A 13,144-nucleotide genomic window follows, 5' to 3' on the forward strand; every position below is an offset into this window, starting at 1 on the left:
TCCTGACAAATCTCCTCTGCACCCTCTCGAAAGCATCTACATCCTTCCAGTAATGAGGCAACCCAGAACTGGACATAATATTCCAAGTGTGGTCTAACCAGGATTTTATAGAGCTGCAGCAAAACCTCGCGACTCTGAAACTCAATTCCCCCCATTAATGAAAACCAAAACACCATACGCCTTCTTCACAATGCTATCAACTTGGGTGGCAACATTGAGGAATCTATGTACATGGACCCCAAGATCCTCTGTTCCTCCACACAGTCAAGAATCTTGTCTTTAACCTTGTATTCTGCATTCAAAGTTGACCTTCCAAAATACTCCACTTCGCATTTATCCAGATTGAACTCCATCTGCCACTTCTCAGCCCAGACCTGCATCTGCCAATGGCTTGTTGTAGCCTCCAACAGCACTCTACACCCACTACAACACCACTGGCATCGGCAAACTTACTAACCAACCCTGATACATCTTCATTCACGTCATTTATAAAAACTACAAAGAGCAGAGGCCCAAGAACAGATTCCTGTGGAACACCACTGGTCACTGACTTCTCGGTGGAATACTTTCCATCCACTACCACTTGCTGTTTCATTCAGCGAGCCAGTTTTGTATCCAGACAGCCACATTTCCCTGTATCTCATACCTCCTAATTTTCTGAATTAATTGACTATCAAATGCCTTACTGAAATCCATAAACACCACATCCACTGCTCAACCTTCATCAACGTATCTCATCACATCCTCAAAGAACCCAATCAGGCTTGTGAGGCATCACCTGCCCCTCACAAAGCCACGGTGACAATCTTTAATCAAACTATGTTCTTCCAACATCAGCAGAGGGGCGTGTGGAGACAGTCATTGATCTCAGAATTAAACCTGATAGGCCCTTGAAGGAAGTGAACTGGCAGGGCTTGGGGGGGAATCGAGCAGATGGGTGGGTGTCACCTGATTGTTCCATGTGGAGCTAACCAGGACCCAATGGGTAAAATGACCTCCTTCTTGTTGTCAATCCAATGATTGGCATTGACTGAGGACAAGATAGGGCAAGTATCTTCCAATCCCTCACTGAGTGAGCACATTGTGAACTTCAGGTCTCATTGGCCAAGAATATGTGAAGTGCCACCTCCCTACCTCTCATTGGCTGAGCATGTCAGAGTGTTGTTACCTTCTCATCCTGATTGGTTCAGACCCAGTTGGGGGCAGCTCGTTGCTGAAGATTGAGAAGTGACTTTATTGAAACTTGGAAGATCCTGAGGAGTCTTGAGGGAGCAGATGCTGAGAGGATGTGGGTGAATCTGAAACTCATTTCACATTAGGATGGAGATGGAGAGACCCTCCCTCTTTCTGAGGATGATTAATTTATAAAGGGGGTACAGCATGGAGCTAATTCCTCCCCCTGCCTCCCCATGCATCCCAACACCACCATCCCCCAAAACTCAAAGAAGTGGTTGGTGCTGCAGGAAATCTTCAACAGACCTCAATCAAACTGTGTTAATGACATAGGTTACAGTTGGGAATTAGTGAAAGGCTATGTTCAGGTTAATATCAGGAATGTTCACCTTCACACAGACACGTGTTCAATCATTGGAATGGGATTTCAGGACAGAGTGAAGGAGCACAGACTGGAATATAGGGCTGGGGAATGAAAAACAGTCATTTTTAGTGAAGTTTGGAGGGATGTTGGGCCCAGAATAAATGAATTCATGTGGGTTCAGTCCATTTTCTAATCTGTCAGTATCTCATGAATGAGTAACTCAAAATGAGGGGGTGGAGAGTGAGTGATTTTCATCATGGTGATTCCTTTAGGGAACGATAAAAGCTTGGTCCAGACTTGTGAGAAATATGTGGGGTGTTTAATTACTCATCTTATTGTGAAGTTGAAAGAAATGTAACAAACTGAATTCAGAACTTCTGGGCACTGACCTCATCCATTCTGATGTTCGTCCTTTCCTCAGCTGCTCAGGGAAATGTCTCAGTGGTGACTGGGACAGAGGGAGATTCAGTTACTTTACCCTGTATCTTCAGGATCTGGGACTCCCACACCCTGACCACTGTTACCTGGATGAGGAAGGAGCCCTACCAACACATTGTTACATTTCCAGCCCAATCACAGGGAACTTGGACAACTGGACACGGTAGAAATCGGTACGAGGTCATTGGGAACCCAGAGGAGGGAAACCCCTCGATCAGGATAAACCAGCTGAGAGTGAGGGACAATCACACTTACCTGTGTCTGGTGGAATACAGGTCAGAACCTGATTCTTAGTATCTGATCCTGAAGGAGACTCGGGTGCGGGTTTATAGTAAGAAATCGTTGTGGGGGGACAACAGTTGATGGTATTATCGATGGATGGTTAATCCAACACCCAGGTAATGTTCTGGGCAGAAGGATTCAAATCCTACCATGGCAGATGTGGAATTTGAAATGAATAAAGTTCTCACAGTAAGAGTCAAAAGCTGACTATGTGACCACTGTTTATTGTTGTAAAAACCCATCTGGTTCACTAATGATCCTTCAGGAAGGGAACTGTCATCCTAACCTGGCCTTGCCTACTTGTGACTCCAGACACAGCAATGTGGTTTATTCTTAACTAATAGGGATGGGTAATAAACGCTGCCCTACCCAATGTCCTTCTCATCCTGTCATTGAATGAATATTAAAAAGTATTCTGTCTGTAGAGGGTGTACAGTGAGAGTGTAGCAGGTAATGCAAATGTTTAATGATTTGATCATTGAAACTAAAATATTAACCCTGTTTCTCTCCGCAGGTGGGGTCTGGCCTGCTGAGTATTTACAGTATTTTGATTTTATTTCAAATTTCCAACACCTGCAGTATTTTGCTTTTGTGTTTGAAATTTGACTTTTTAAACATTTAATGTAATTTGATGTGTTGATCCTTTTAGGAACATTCTGAAGTCAGTATTGAAAGGCATTGACACACTCAGAACATTCAGTTCAATCCCCAAACGATCCAAAGTTTAGCTGACAATGAGATCATCTCCTCGAGCAGGAAGGTGCTGCAGACTAATGTGTCCCTCTTGGTTCCATTGAAAGTGTTCACACCTTCATCGTGAATAGTTCCATCAGTGCAAATACATTCCTTAAGTGTCCATCTGACTGTGTGAGGCATCACAGCCACGTGGGACCTATCCTAGCCCTGCATTCACACATGGGTTATAAAAGGAGTTGGTAGTATACTGCTACTGTCACTGGGTAACTAATCCAGGCACTCATGTCTGGGGCCATGGGTTCAAATCCTACCACAGCAGAAGGTGAAAGATGAATGAAATTTTAAACATTTGGAAATTAAATGAAAAGCTAACCTTATGGTTACATGTGACCACTGTTGATAGTTGGGAAAGCTCATCTGACTCAGTCAGGTCCTTTACAGTATGAAATCTGCCTTCCTTACTTGGTCTGGTCTACATGGAGGACACAGGACAGGGTGGGATGGTAGATCAGTGCTCAGTAATGGGTGCCCTTGTGTTGGTGAGTCAAGGCTGGGTCCAGGAAATACCCTGTCGAATGTTTTAAAGTATCCATCTAACCTTATATTCTGTGTCACAGAATTAAGCAGTTGCCTCCTTCAGGAGTTGTTCTGATCTGCAATGCACTGCCTGAAAGGCCAATGGAAATAAATTTCATAGAGTGATCTTTCAGGTGATAATTGGGTAAGTATTTGGAGGGGAGCAAATTCCTGGTCTGTGGGAAACAGCAGGTGAGAGCGTTGAACTGGTTTGCTCCATTGCAGAACATCCTGTTTATACATTTAATCTCTTCCTCTGTAACCCTGCTACAAGTTTCACTGCAGCAACATGGAGGTATTCCTGAATAATGCTGTTCTTGCTGTTTTCCAGTGAAGAGGACTGAGCCCACCACTGTATATCTGCCGGTCATTCCAATGCTTCTCATCCTGCCCATCTGCTTCATAATCTTCATCAACTTCAGGAACAAAGGAGGTGGGTTCATGGACAATGAGGTTTGATAAAATAGTCTGGTTCTGACATAACAAGAGGGAGGGGTGCACAGGAGATTCACCAGGATGTTGCCTGGGATGGAGCTTTCTTGTTAGTGATTTAACATTGAGGATGTTTCACAAGGAGATCCATTCAAACCCATTCTATTGAACTCTGATGGATCAATTCCCATTATCCTCCCATCACTGTTGAATCTCAATGCGCTAAAATGTCTTTTCATTCACTCCCATTTGATAGAATCACAACAAATCACATCTTTTGCATTCATTCCCACTTTGTACAGACTCTCAAACAGAACAGAAAGGAAGTTGCAGTTCACCACGATATTCTTGTGTGCTTTATTGTTCAAGTGGCTTTCGAGAGTTTGCTGAATAAAGGCATAGACATGGTGGCTCAGATAGTCTGAGTAACAGAGCTATATTTGGGCAGGAATGGTAACATGGATTCCTCTTCTGGCCTGTGCAGTGAGTGCAATGTTTAGGCACTGGTCTGTTTTGGGACTGTCCTCATTACTTGTCTTTGCTCTGGCTGAACAAATTGAACAGGCAGGATGTCTTAGGAATATTGAAGGCCTCAGAATCCTGAGCTCAGTTATGTCAGTGCTGAAGACCTTGAGAAGTTTAAATTCTGATCCTTCTCTTCATAGCCTCTCCCTCCGTATCTCTGTCAGTTGTATTTTGGCTTCATAGAGAGAAGTTTTGATACAGGAGCAGGAATGTCTTGCTGTAATTGTATAAGATCTTGGAGAAACCACACCTGGAGTATTGGGTGAGGTTCTGGTCCCCTTATCTGAGGAAGGGTGTTCTGGCATTGGACAGAGTACAATGAAGGTTTCTCAGACAGACTCCTGGGATTTCAGGGCTGATGTATGAAGAGAGATTGGATTGGTTAGGATGATATTCACTGGAGTTTGGAAGAATGAGGGGGATCTCAGGGAAATGTGTGAAATTTCAATAAAACTCGATGAGGTAAATGTAGGAAAGATGTTTCCGATGACCGGGGAGACAAGAACCAATGGTCACTGTCAAAGGATATAGGGTAGGCCATTCAGGATTGCCATGGAGAGCAATCCCTTTGGAGTTACTGTGATCCTGTGGAGTTCCCTGCCACAGAAAGCAGTTGAGGCCAAATCAAAAAATGTTTTTAAGAAGGAGTTAGAGTTCTTGAGGATAAAGGGATGAAAGTGTATGGGGGGAAACATTTCCAATTGTGGAGACAATGTGACAAATTTGTTCATAATTTTACAAAATATTTATGAATCTTTTTTCTCTTTAGGGTGTTCACAGCAAATCAAGAGAACGACACCTTTGAAAAGGTAAGATAGTCAGTGACTGACACGAGAGTAGTGGTGGAAATGCCCTGAGTTGGGAGTGTGGTGTTGGAAAAGCACAGCAGGTCAGGCAGCATCTGAGGAGCAGGAGAATCGATGTTTCGGGTAAAAGCTCTTCATCAGGAAGCCCTCACTTTCGCTGAGTAGAAATGCTCTAGTTCAGGGTTGTATTGAATATCTCCTTTTCATCGACAGAATGCAGCCTCCTGCCGATGAGCTCCCAATGTGTTTATTCCTTCTTACAAGTTGCTCAAACACTCACTGGGAAAGTGAGAGGTAAATGACAGATAAATAATTTCTGAACAGAATTGGTCAATTTCTGGCTGTTTGGAAATCTCCAGCTCCAGGTTCATCTGTGATCTCTCGTCTGCAAATCAATCTACAATTCATCGTTGTGTAAAACGAAAGTGTTCCCCATTTTTCTCACAGTGGTCACTTTGAGTTGTAATGGCTGTTTTATGGAGGGAAAGATTGGAATGTAATCACTTGCAGTGAGTGCTGAGGATAAAAGGGACCTTTTTTGTGAATCCTACTTTTTCTCCCTTGCTCTCTGAGCAGCTGAATTTCCACTGGATGGGAATGTGATTTCCTGATCATCCCCCACTTTCCAAGATTTCCATGTTCTGTAGCATCCTCCAAAGTTACAGGAGATGGGAAGCCCTTGCAGGAATTTTCCCCTCATCTCCAACACCCTCCCTCCCTGCCTTGTAACCAGTTGCTCAAAGCTCCGTGGGTGCTTTGGTACATTCTGGTACCAAGGCAGAACTGTTTCTGGTGGTGAATTCTTCAAGGGTGACATGGGTGATCTGTGTCTAAATCTGAACATTTTGTTTATTCATTTACCTGCCGTGAGCATCTCTGATTGGACCAGCATTGACGACCTGTCTTCAGTCGCCCTTGAGAAGGTGGGGGGGAGCTGCCTTCATGAACTGCTCCAGTCATTGTTCTGGAGGTAAGAGCCACAGAGCCCTTAGGGAGGGATTTCCAGGATTTTGATCCAGCAACAGTTCCCCACCACCTTCTCATGGACAACTAGGAGCAGCCAGACTGACCCATGACCTGTGAAAGGATAAGCAAAAAGATAGGATTCTTGTTACTGTGACCTGGGATTGTGCCATTAGGTTCCTCTGAATATTAATGTTCCTTGTATGTTTTTCAGGAATGATCCAGGGTCATCCAGCATTCCTGAGCCTAATCAGGCCCAGTAGCCATTGGCCCCAGGTACTGGCTGTACTCGAACTGACCAATCACCATCCATTTCAGACACTGTAACATCGAGTGTGTGAAGCATCAACACAGTGGACAGACATGCAGTGATAGAGTACCACCCTCACTGTACAGCCTGACCACTTTGGACTAACTTTCTTCCCATTCAATGTGACCCAGTGAAAAGCAGCATGTTTCCCATTGAGAGCATCACTCCTTTTCTTTTGGTTTCCTCACTTTTGGTTTGGAACTGAGATTTTAAAGTTGAGAATTAAAGTTTGAAAAATAGGTTGTTTGACGAAAGATGAGAAAAGAAAAGGGAAACATTTGCTGTTGGAATATGGTCTGGAAAACTAAGGCAGGTTAATTCAAGGTCATTGTCATTGTCATCGGTGATTACTCACTCATGAGTGTTATCATCTCCTGAGGAAATTTGTGTCCCTTTTCATGGGTTCCGTTGGTCCTTGTGTGAATCCTGGAGCCACATCTCCAACCACATATTTGTTGGGTGTTTCCCAGATGTGGATCAAAGAACAAAGAAAATTACAGCACAGGAACAGGCCCTTCAGCCCTCCAAGCCTGTACTGCTCCAGATCCTTTGTCTAAACCTGTCACCTATTTTCTCAGGATCTGTACCCCTCTGCTCTCTGCCCATTCATGTCTCTGTCTAGATACATCTTAAAAGTATCGTGCCCACCTCTACCACCTCCGCTGGCAACCCGTTCCAGGAGCTCACCACCAATCTGCGTAAAGAACCTTCCGCACATATCTCCCTTAATCTTAGAGCATCGAGCATTGAACAGTACAGCACAGAACAGGCCCTTCGGCCCTCAATGTTGTGCTGACCTGTAAAATATTCTAAGCCCATCCGCCTACACTATCACATCATTATCCATGTGCTTATCGAAGGATTGTTTAAATCTCCCTCATGTGGCTGAGTTGACTACATTAGCAGGTAGGGCATTCCACACCCTTATCACTCTGAGTAAAGAAACTGCCTCTAAAATCTGTCTTAAATCTATCACCCCACAATTTGTAGTTTTGCCCCCTCGTACAAGCTGATGTCATCATCCGAGGAAAAAGAATCTCACTTTCTACCCTATCTCATCCTCTGATCATCTTGTATGTCTCTATCAAATCCCCTCTTAGCCTTCTTCTTTCCAATGAGAACAGACCGAAGTCTCTCAGCCTTTCCTCATAAGATTTTCCCTCCAGACAAGGCAACATCCTGGTAAATCTCCTCTGCAGCTTTTCCAATGCTTCCACATCCTTCCTGTAATAGGGCGACCAGAACTGTACACAATATTCCAAGTACAGCCGCACTAGCATTTTGTATAGATGCAGCATGACATTGCTGTTCCAGAACTCAGTCCCTCTCCCAATGAAACCTAACACACCGTATGCCTTCTTAACAGCACAATCAACCTGGGTGGCAACTTTCAGGGATCGATGTACATGGACTCCAAGATCCCTCTGCACATCCACAATACCAAGAATCTTTCCATTGACCCAGTACTCTGCCTTCCTGTTATTCTTCCCAATGTGAATCACCTCACATTTTGCTGCATTGAACCCCATTTGTCACCTCTCAGCCCAGTTCTGCAGTTTATCCAAGTCCCCCTGCAACCTGAAGCATTCTTCCACACTGTTCACCACTCCACAAACTTCAGTGTCATCTGTAAACTTACTAACCCATCCACCTCTGCCTGCGTCCAAGTCATTTATAAAAATGACTTCCAATTAAACCTGTTGAACTATAACCTGCTGTTGTGTGATTTTTAACTTTGTACACCCCAGTCCAACACCGGCATCTCCAAATTATAAAAATGACAAACAGCAGTGATCCCAAAACAGATTGTTGTAGCACACCACTAGTAACTGGACTCCAGGCTAAATATTTTCCATCAACCATCACTCATTGCCTCCTTTCAGAAAGCCAGTTTCTAATTCAAACTGCGAAATCACCCTCAATCTCCTGCCTCTGCATTTTCTCCAACAGCCTACCATGTGGAACCTTATCAATGGCTTTACTGAAGTCCATGTATATCACGTCAACTGCCCTACCCTCACTTACATGCTTGGTCACCTTCTCAAAACACTCAGTGTGAGACACAACCTGCCCTTGACGAAACCATGTTGACTATCTGAAATCAAATTGTTGCGAGCTAGATGATTATAAATCTTATCTCTTATAATCTTTTCCAAAACCTTTCCTACAACAGAAGTAAGACTCACTGGTCTATAATTACCTGGTCATCCCTCCTGCCCTCCTTGAACAAGGGCACAACATTTGCAACCCTCCAGTCCTCTGATACCAAACCTGTAGACAATGATGACTCGAATATCAAAACCAAAGCTTCTGCTATCTCCGCCATAACTTCCCAGAGAATCCTCGGATAAATCCCATCCAGCCCAGGGGGACTTGTCTACTTTCACACTTTCTAGAATTGATCTTGTATCTCATTCATCTCCTCTACAATGTTCTCCTTTTCCTGAGTGAAAACCGATGAGAAATGTTCATTTAGCACATCTCTGATCTCCACAAGGTCCACACTCAACTTCCCACTTCTGTCTTTGACTGGCCCTATTCCTCACCTAGTCATCCTTTTATTCCTCATACATCTATAGAAAGATTTAGGGTTCTCCTTTATTCTACCAGCTAAAAACTGCTCATGTCATCTCTTTGCTCTTCTTAACTCTCTTTAAATCCTTCCTAGCTAATCTGTATCTCTCCATCGCTTCATCTGAACCATCTTGTCTCATCAACATATAAGCCTCCTTTTTACACTTAACAAGAGGTGCAATTTCTGAAATAAACCACGGTTCCCTTACCTTACAACTTCCTCACTGCCTGACAGGGACATACCGATCAAGTACACGCAATATCTGTTCCTTAAACCAGCTCCACATTTCCATTGTCCCCATCCCCTGCATTTTGATAACCCATTCTCTGCATCCTAATTCTTGACTAATCGTGTTCTTATTGCCCTTGCCCCATCGATAAATCTTGACTTGTGGCATGTACCTATTCCTTTCCATCATTAAAATAAACGTAACTGAATTGTGGTCACTCTCTCCAAAGTGCTCACTTACAACTAAATCAAACACCTGGCCTGGTTCATTACCAAGCACCAGATCCAGTGTGGCCTCCCCTCTTGTCAGCCCCTCGATATACTGTGTCAGGAAACCCTCCTGTACACATTGGACAAAAACTGATCCAACCGACGTACGAGAGTTATCGCATTTCCAGTCAATGTTGGGGAAAGTGAAGTCCCCCATAATGATCATCCTGTTCCTTTCACTCCTACCCAGAATCGTTTTGCCAATCCTCTCCTCCACCTTCCTGGAACTCTGCAGAGGCCTATAAAAAAAACTCCCCGCAGTGTGACCTCTCCTCTCCTGTTTCTAACCTCAGTCCATACTACCTCAGGAGTAGTATGGTGTCAAAAGTTCTTTCAGCCACCATTATACTTTCCTTGATGAACAAGACTACACCTCCCCCTCTTTTACTGCCTTGCCTGTTCTTAATGAATGATCTCAATCCTGAAAACCTGCAACATCCCTTCCTCACCCTGGTCTGTCCATGTGTCCAAAATGGCCACAACATCGAAATCCCAGGTACCCATCCATGCTGCAAGCTCACCTCCCGTATTCCGGATACTCCTGGCATTGAAGTAGACACACTTCAAACCAGCTTGCTGTCTGCCAGCACACTCTTGTGACTGTGAAATCCTGTCCCTGTCCTCCCTACTCTCATCCTCCTGTCTACTGGAACTACACCTCAGGTTCCCATCCCTCTGTATAAACCCACCCGATTAGCACCAGCTAATTTTCCACCCAGGATATTAGTACCCCTCTGGTTCAAGTGAAGACCGTCCTGTTTGTGCAAGTCGCACCTTTCCCAGAATGAGCCCCAATTATCCAAGTACCTGAAACCCTCCCTCCTACACCATCTCTGTTTGGCTGATATCTCTCCGTATTCCTTGCCTCTCTATCACGTGGCACAGGTAACAAACCAGAGATAACAACTCTGTTTGTTCTAGCTCTCAGGTTCCACCCTATCTCCCTGAAATCCTGCCTTACATCCCTATCCCTCTTTCTAACTATGTTGTTGGTACCTACATGGACCACAACTTGCAGCTGGTCACCCTCTCCCTTCAGGACCCCAAAGATATGATCCAAGACATCACGGACCCTGGCACCTGGGAGGAACACACCAACCGTGAGTCTCATCAATTCCCAACAATAAAACTTTTCCCCTGTCACTTTGAACTCATGACCCCTCATAACTGAGACCCCACTCTGGGAAAAAGCTTCTTGCTATCCACCCTGTCTATACCTCTCATGATTTTGTAGACCTCAATCAGGTGCCCCTCAACCTCTGTCTTCCTAATGAAAATAGTCCTAATCTGCTCAACCTCTTTTCATAGCTAGCACCCCATCGTACCGGGGTGTGTGTATGTTCACCATCCTGGTGAACCTCGTTTTCACCCTCTCCACAGCATCCACATCCTTTTGGTTATGTGGCGACCAGATGGGTCCATAAGATTCCAAACGTGGCCGAACCAAAATCTTATACAACCGTAACACGATCTACCAACTCCTGTACTCAATACCCTGCCTGATAAAGGAAACCATGCAGTGTACCTTCTCGAGCACTCTATTAAACTGCATTGTAACCTTCAGGGATCAATGGATCTGAACACCCAGATCTCTCTGTGCATTAATTTTCAGCAGGGCTTGTCCATTTACCATAATGTTTGCTCTTGAACTGGATCTTCCAAAATGCATCACCTTGCATTTGCCTGGATTAAACTCCACCTGCCATTTCCCTGCTCAACTCTCCAATTTATGTATATTCTGCTGAATTCTCTGACAGTCGCCTTCACTATCTGCTACTCCACAAATCTTAGTGTCATCTGCAAACTTGGAATGAGCTGCCAGTGGAAGTAGTTGAGGTGGATACATTATCAACATTTAAAAGGCATTTGGGTAAATATGTGTCCAGGAAAGGATTAGAAGGATATAGGCCAAGTGCAGGGAAATGGGGTTAGTGTGGAAAGACATTTTGGTGGGCATGGACATTTTGGGGCAAAGGGCATGTCTCCATGCTTTAGGACTCCATGACTCTCTAGCTTGATCTGCAGAAGCGGTCTGTATTGACCAGTGACTTTGGAATTCAAGCAAGACGTACATCCAATGTACCTGGAAGAGAACTCATCATCCAAGGATTTCATGACGGCCTGACGTTTATCAGTAAAATGGTTATCAAACTGGAAAATCACAATTCTTTTATTTTTCTCATTTATCTTAACTCCACATGTGTGTGTATGTGTGCACACATATTTGTGAGGGATGTCTGATCGGATGAACATAGAACATAAAACATAGAAAAATACAGCGCAGTACAGGCCCTTTGGCCCTCGATGTTGCGCCGATACAAGCCCACCTAACCTACACTAACCCACTATCCTCCATATACCTATCCAATGCCCGCTTAAATACCCATAAAAGAGGGAGAGTCCACCACTGCTACTGGCAGGGCATTCCATGAATTCACGACTCGCTGAATAAAGAATCTACCCCTAACATCTGTCCTATACCTACCACCCCTTAATTTAAAGCCATGCCCCCTCGTAATAGCTGACTCCATACGTGGAAAAAGGTTCTCATGCTCAACCCTATCTAAACCCCTAATCATCTTGTACACCTCTATCAATTCACCCCTAAACCTTCTTTTCTCCAAGGAAAACAGCCCCAAGTGCCTCAGCCTTTCCTCATACGATCTTCCTACCATACCAGGCAACATCCTGGTAAACCTCCTCTGTACCCGTTCCAGTGCCTCCACATCCTTCCTATAGTATGGTGACCAAAACTGCACACAGTACTCCAGATGCGGCCGCACCAGAGTCTTATACAACTGCAACATAACGTCAGGACTCCGGACCTCAATTCCTCTACCAATAAAAGCCAGTACGCCATATGCCTTCTTCACAGCACTATTTACCTGGGTGGCAACTTTCAGAGATCTATGTACATGGACACCAAGATCTTTCTGCTCATCCAAACTACCAAGTATCCAACCATTAGCCCAGTACCCCATCTTCTTGTTACTCTTACCAAAGTGAATCACCTCACACTTACCTACATTGAACTCCATTTGCCACCTTTCTGCCCAGCTCTGCAGCTTATCTATATCCCGCTGTAACCTGCCACATCCTTCCTCACTGTCAACAACTCCACCGAATTTCGTATCAACCGCAAACTTGCTCACCCAACCTTCTCGCCCCTCCTCCAAGTCATTTATAAAAATGACAAACTGCAATGGTCCCAAAACAGATCCTTGTGGAACACCGCTAGTAACTGCACTCCAAGATGAACCTTTACCATCAACTACTACCCTCTGTCTTCTTCCAGCCAGCCAATTCCTAATCCACACCTCCAACTCACCCTCAATGCCATACCTCCGTATTTTTTGCAGTAGCCTACCATGGGGAACCTTATCAAACGCCTTACTAAAATCCATATACACCATATCTACCGCTTTACACTTGTCCACCTCCTTAGTCACCTTCTCAAAGAATTCAACAAGGTTTGTGAGGCACGACCTGCCCTTCACAAAACCATG

At 44.4% G+C, this 13,144-nt stretch overlaps 1 long non-coding RNA gene across 1 annotated transcript; it reads left to right on the forward strand.

The window, feature by feature from the left end:
• The first annotated feature begins 3,844 nt into the window (after positions 1–3,844).
• LOC140492673 (uncharacterized) lies at positions 3,845–6,509 on the forward strand. The gene is made up of 3 exons (XR_011963611.1): positions 3,845–3,962; positions 5,256–5,295; positions 6,470–6,509. It is a non-coding gene; the product is annotated as an uncharacterized lncRNA (long non-coding RNA).
• The last annotated feature ends 6,635 nt before the right edge of the window (positions 6,510–13,144 follow it).

This window comes from Chiloscyllium punctatum, chromosome 2 (assembly GCF_047496795.1).
Source record: "Chiloscyllium punctatum isolate Juve2018m chromosome 2, sChiPun1.3, whole genome shotgun sequence".
Lineage (NCBI taxonomy): Eukaryota > Metazoa > Chordata > Chondrichthyes > Orectolobiformes > Hemiscylliidae > Chiloscyllium > Chiloscyllium punctatum.